The sequence below is a fragment of the Narcine bancroftii genome, chromosome 3 (genome assembly GCF_036971445.1).
Source record: "Narcine bancroftii isolate sNarBan1 chromosome 3, sNarBan1.hap1, whole genome shotgun sequence".
Taxonomy (NCBI): Eukaryota; Metazoa; Chordata; class Chondrichthyes; order Torpediniformes; family Narcinidae; genus Narcine; species Narcine bancroftii.
The window spans coordinates 191,119,963-191,125,962 of NC_091471.1; the positions used below are offsets into that span (position 1 = coordinate 191,119,963).

A 6,000-nucleotide genomic window follows, 5' to 3' on the forward strand; every position below is an offset into this window, starting at 1 on the left:
ATGTGGCAGGCACCAAGAGATTTCTTTAGGCAGTCCTTGTACCTTTTCTTTGGTGCACCTCTGTCACGGTGGCCAGTGGAGAGCTCGCCATATAACACAATCTTGGGAAGGCGATGGTCCTCCATTCTGGAGACGTGACCCACCCAGCGCAGCTGGATCTTCAGCAGCGTGGACTCGATGCTGTCGACCTCTGCCATCTCGAGTACTTCGACGTTAGGGATGAAAGCGCTCCAATGGATGTTGAGGATGGAGCGGAGACAACGCTGGTGGAAGCGTTCTAGGAGCCGTAGGTGATGCCGGTAGAGGACCCATGATTCGGAGCCGAACAGGAGTGTGGGTATGACAACGGCTCTGTATACGCTTATCTTTGTGAGGTTTTTCAGTTGGTTGTTTTTCCAGACACTTTTGTGTAGTCTTCCAAAGGCGCTATTTGCCTTGGCGAGTCTGTTGTCTATCTCATTGTCGATCCTTGCATCTGATGAAATGGTGCAGCCGAGATAGGTAAACTGGTTGACCGTTTTGAGTTTTGTGTGCCCGATGGAGATGTGGGGGGGGCTGGTAGTCATGGTGGGGAACTGGCTGATGGAGGACCTCAGTTTTCTTCAGGCTGACTTCCAGGCCAAACATTTTGGCAGTTTCCGCAAAGCAGGACGTCAAGCGCTGAAGAGCTGGCTCTGAATGGGCAACTAAAGCGGCATCGTCTGCAAAGAGTAGTTCACGGACAAGTTTCTCTTGTGTCTTGGTGTGAGCTTGCAGGCGCCTCAGATTGAAGAGACTGCCATCCGTGCGGTACTGGATGTAAACAGCGTCTTCATTGTTGGGGTCTTTCATGGCTTGGTTCAGCATCATGCTGAAGAAGATTGAAAAGAGGGTTGGTGCGAGAACACAGCCTTGCTTCACGCCATTGTTAATGGAGAAGGGTTCAGAGAGCTCATTGCTGTATCTGACCCGACCTTGTTGGTTTTCGTGCAGTTGGATAATCATGTTTTTTTTTTATTTTTCACACCATAAATCACATTAGCCATGCTACACACTTTTTCTTTTTCACACATATACAGTGACTTTTTCTCCCCCCCCCCCTCCTCCCAAGCCACCCCCTCACCCCCCCCCCCCCACCTTGAGGAACTTTGGGGGACATCCGATGCGCTCTAGTATTTGCCAAAGCCCTTTCCTGCTCACTGTGTCGAAGGCTTTGGTGAGGTCAACAAAGGTGATGTAGAGTCCTTTGTTTTGTTCTCTGCACTTTTCTTGGAGCTGTCTGAGGGCAAAGACCATGTCAGTAGTTCCTCTGTTTGCGCGAAAGCCGCACTGTGATTCTGGGAGAATATTCTCGGCGACACTAGGTATTATTCTATTTAGTAGAATCCTAGCGAAGATTTTGCCTGCAATGGAGAGCAGCGTGATTCCCCTGTAGTTTGAGCAGTCTGATTTCTCGCCTTTGTTTTTGTACAGGGTGATGATGGTGGCATCACGAAGATTCTGAGGCAGTTTTCCTTGGTCCCAACAAAGCTTGAAAAACTCATGCAGTTTGGCATGCAGAGTTTTGCCGCCAGCCTTCCAGACCTCTGGGGGGGATTCCATCCATACCTGCTGCTTTGCCACTTTTCAGTTTTTCGATTGCCTTATATGTCTCATCCAGGGTGAGGACCTCATCCAGCTCTAGCCTTAGGGGATGTTGAGGGAGCTGGAGCAGGGCGGAATCTTGGACTGAGCGGTTGGCACTGAAAAGAGATTGGAAGTGTTCTGACCATCGGTTGAGGATGGAGATCTTGTTGCTGAGGAGGACTTTGCCGTCTGAGCTGCGCAGCGGGCTTTGGACTTGGGGTGAGGGGCCGTACACAGCCTTTAGAGCCTCGTAGAAACCCCTGAAGTCGCCAATGTCCGCGCTGAGCTGGGTTTGTTTGGCGAGGCTAGTCCACCACTCATTTTGGATCTCCCGGAGTTTGCGCTGAAGATGGCTGCATGCGCGACGGAAGGCTTGTTTCTTCTCTGGACAGGACGGCTTTGTAAGGTGAGCCTGGTGGGCAGCTCGCTTCTTTGCCAGCAGCTCCTGGATTTCCTAGCTGTTTTCGTCAAACCAGTCCTTGTATACTGCAACTATTACATACCAGCTATGGCCATCCACAATTATGGCACACATCATTTGGTGTGTATGACAATCATGGTACTTTATAACCAAGGCACACTGCAGCCATTGTTCAATGCAGCCATGCTATATAGTATTGTATGTGCAGCCATGGAGTTCAACAGCGATGGCACACCAAAATGATAACACTGCACATCACACCTATGGTATATCATGGCTTTGATAGATCGAACCACAAAATATCACAACCATGGCACCCCATGAAGCACAGTGGTCTATTGTAGAACGTACTATAACTATTGCACCCTGTGACCATATTATACCATAGCATTGACATGTAAGTGTTATCACAAACTGTTGCCTTTGAATAGTGCTCCCTTAGTCAAACCAGAAATCATAGCCTCACAGGGCAAATTCTTTGTATTTTTCATGACTTGAGAATTTGTCAGGAAACAAATATCACGATAAGACAAATAGTGAAGTGAGAAGTCAGAAGTCCCCTCTCATGCCATAATCTATGGACATTGTTTTCTTAAGATGTAAGCCTACTTAAGTTAATTCATCTTTTCTGTCTGTGTCAAGCCAGCCTGTCCTCTTCATTGTGATATTACAGCATTAATACACTCCCTGGATTGTTTATTTAATAAAAATCTGTACATTTCTATTGTCATGGAGAGGATTCAATCACCCTGTTGCCCCCCCCCCCCCCACCCAGCCCTATCCCCTGAGGAAATCATAACTTTTCTTGAGCTGTCAGTGCTGGGTTATGTGGAGTTAAACATGTATCTTTAATCCAAGGCTTCTCATCACATTAACTATTTGTGATCTCACCTGAGTCCTGGGAGTTGGTTGGCTGGTTTTCTCTTAATCTACTTCTAAAAAACCCAGAGGTCAGTTTTCTAGGATCAGGTTTGATATATTTGAAGTTAATACTTCTCCTGGCAAAAGAAAAAGTCTGTTTTTGAGGTTGAGATTCAGGACTTAGATTTAGCGTGGCAGAGTTACTGATACGCAAATTACATTGAAGAACTATTTCCATCCATCCATTTTGTAGATTGCTTGGTTATAGTTTTGCTTGGTATGTGAGCAAATTATAATATATTTACTAAATTAAATTGAACTAAGAAATAAAAACAGAAAGTGGTGAAAACACTAAGTGGGTGAGGCAGTATTTATGGAGAGAGAAAAGGAAAATTTAATATTTCAACAAATATTCAAAATTTGTATTGCTTGATAGGCTAGATGTAACAAAGTTGTTTTATCCAGGCTGGGGAGTGTAACCATGAGTCACAGTCTCAGAATACGGTATAGGCAATTGATGAGGAGGCATCTCTTCATGTAGAGAAAAAAAAATTCTATACCTAGTGAGGCAGTGGAGACCACTCAAAACAGTGCTCAATAAAATTCAGGACATTAAGGGAATGAAGGGATATAAGGATGATTCAGGTAAATGGCATTGAGGTTGAGGATTAACCAGAATTTTGATACAAACTAGCGGATGCTTGAAGGCCTATTCAAGAGGCTCTAATGCATTAGTTCTAATGTAGGTTGATAACCTTTCATCAGAAATTAGACAAGTGAGAAATAAAGCAGGGGAAAAATGAAAAAGAAAAATGGATAACAGTGTGGAGACCAGGAAAGATGAAAAGATGTGAGGTGTGATACAGGTTGAAAAAAAGGTGGTAAAGTTAAATAAAGAAAAAGTGAAAATAATTATGGGGTAAATTCAATCTGAAATACCAGGAGAGGAGATTAAAAAATAAGAAATGAGGGAAATGTGCAATACATGACTGGAATTGTTGATTATCTCAAGCTGTATTATTTGGTTTGTGAGCTTTGAATGTGTCAAGTTAGGAGCTATCCCAATGTTTACATTGAGCTTGGTAGGAAGAATATAGGAGGCAAGGGTAGGAGTGGAATGGCAAATTATGGTGACAAGTAACTGGGAATCAAATTCCAGCTGGTGAGCTGTACTGAGGTGTAATGCAAAGCAATCATGTCATCTGTTCTTTGTTTTAACAATGTACCGGAGACCTTATTGTGACTACCAAATGCAATGTATTTACCTTCAAATTAATTACTGCTTCATCTAGAAGGGTTGGTTAGTCAAAAACGTTGTGAGAGACATGGGTTTGTCATCTATGTTGGTCTGTAAACTATCCCCTGAAATGGAGAGAAATTGAGAAAAAAGGGGAAGAGTGTTAAGTAGAAGTTGGTACCAAGATATTTAAAATTCTCTATGAGAGCAAAAAGAAGTACCAAGAAACATAGCAATATATTGGAGAAAGTGGTGAGGGATACGCTTTAGTAGAGCTGAAATAAGGAATGCTTCACATATCCCACAGAAAGACAGATATACGGTACCCTCCATAAGGCTTGGGACAAAGACACTTTTTTTTAACTGTATTTGCCCATGTATTTTCAATTCATAATCAAACAATTCACATGTGATTTAAGTACACATTGCAGGGTATATGTGTATATTTTGATTTGAGCATGTAGAAATTACAGCACTTTTTATACATAATGCCCCCATTTCAGTGCACCATAATATTTGGGATAGAGCATGGGTATGTATACTAAAGTAGCCATGTTTAGTATTTTGTTGCACGTTCCTTGCATGCAATGACTGCTTGAAGTCTATGATTCACAAGCATCACCAGTTTCTGAGTATCTTCACTGGAGGTGCTCTGCCAGACCTCTACTGCACCCATCTTCAGCTCCTGCTTGTTTGGGAGCTTATCCCCTCGAGTTTTCTCTTCAGCATATTGAAGGCATACTCAACTGGATTTAGCCATTGACTTGGCCTTTCAAGAATTTTCCAGTTTTTAGCTTTGAAAAAAAGACCTTCTTTGTTGCTTCAGCAGAATATTTGGGACCATGTCTTATTTTAGTATGCTTTGGATCTTGGACAGTGCCTTTATGCTTCCACACTTTGCTCTTGCCATCATTCTGATACAGTTTAATCTTGGTCTCATCTGTCTACAATATCTTTTTCCAGAATTCTGCAGGCTGTTTTAAATACTTCTTAGCAAACTCTAATCTGGCCATCCTATTTCTGTAGCTAACTAGTGGTTTTCATCTTGCAGTGTTGCCTTTGTATTTCTGTTCATGAAGTCTTCTGCAGACACTAGTCATTGACGTATCCACACCTGCCTCCTGAAGAGTGTTTTTGATCTGTTGGATGGATGCTTGAGGATTTTTCTTCATTATGATGAATATTCTTCTCTCATCAGCAGTGGAGGTCTTCTTTGGTCAACTAGTCCCTTGTGATTACTGAGCTCACCAGTACACTCTTTCTTCTGAATGATGTTCCAAACAGTTGATTTTGGTAATCCCAAAGTTTGGGTGATGTCTCTTACTGTTTTATTCTTGTTTTTCAGCCACATCATTGCTTCTTTGACTTTCATTGGCACAACTCTGGTCCTAATGTGGAAAAATGGCAACTACAGACTCCAAAAGTGATCAAAAGCTTAAAAGAAAGCCTAGTTCTCTTATTCCTGCACCAATGAAGCAATTAAACATGCCTGAGTAATCACAAATACAAATGAAGCCAAATGTCCAAAATAATGTGGTGCCCTGAAATGGGGAGCAATGTATTTTCTATGAGAAAAGCACTGTATTATCTACATGGCCAAACAAAAATGTACACGAATAACATTGAATAAAATCAGAATGTGCACTTAAATCACATGAATTGTTTGATTACAAATTGTACAGGGGCAAATAAAGGAACAAAAAACTGTCTTTGTCCCAAACATTATGGAGAGCACTGTAGTCTAATCTGATACTTAACTGGTGAGATGCCTGCTCTGTTATATATATGACTGGTGGCAAATGGGCTCCAGCTGTAGCTCACTTGCTCCAGTTTGCATGTACTGAGTATTGCAGACATCCACATTGCCAATGAGTTT

At 42.4% G+C, this 6,000-nt stretch overlaps 1 long non-coding RNA gene across 4 annotated transcripts in view; it reads left to right on the top strand.

The window, feature by feature from the left end:
• The window catches only part of LOC138756335 (uncharacterized), a 142,664-nt gene extending 136,890 nt beyond the window's left edge, over positions 1–5,774 (top strand). For all 4 annotated transcript variants that reach the window (XR_011352998.1, XR_011353000.1, XR_011352997.1 and 1 more), the window contains one exon: positions 5,470–5,774. This is a non-coding gene — a long non-coding RNA (uncharacterized lncRNA). The remainder of the gene's footprint in view (positions 1–5,469) is intronic.
• The last annotated feature ends 226 nt before the right edge of the window (positions 5,775–6,000 follow it).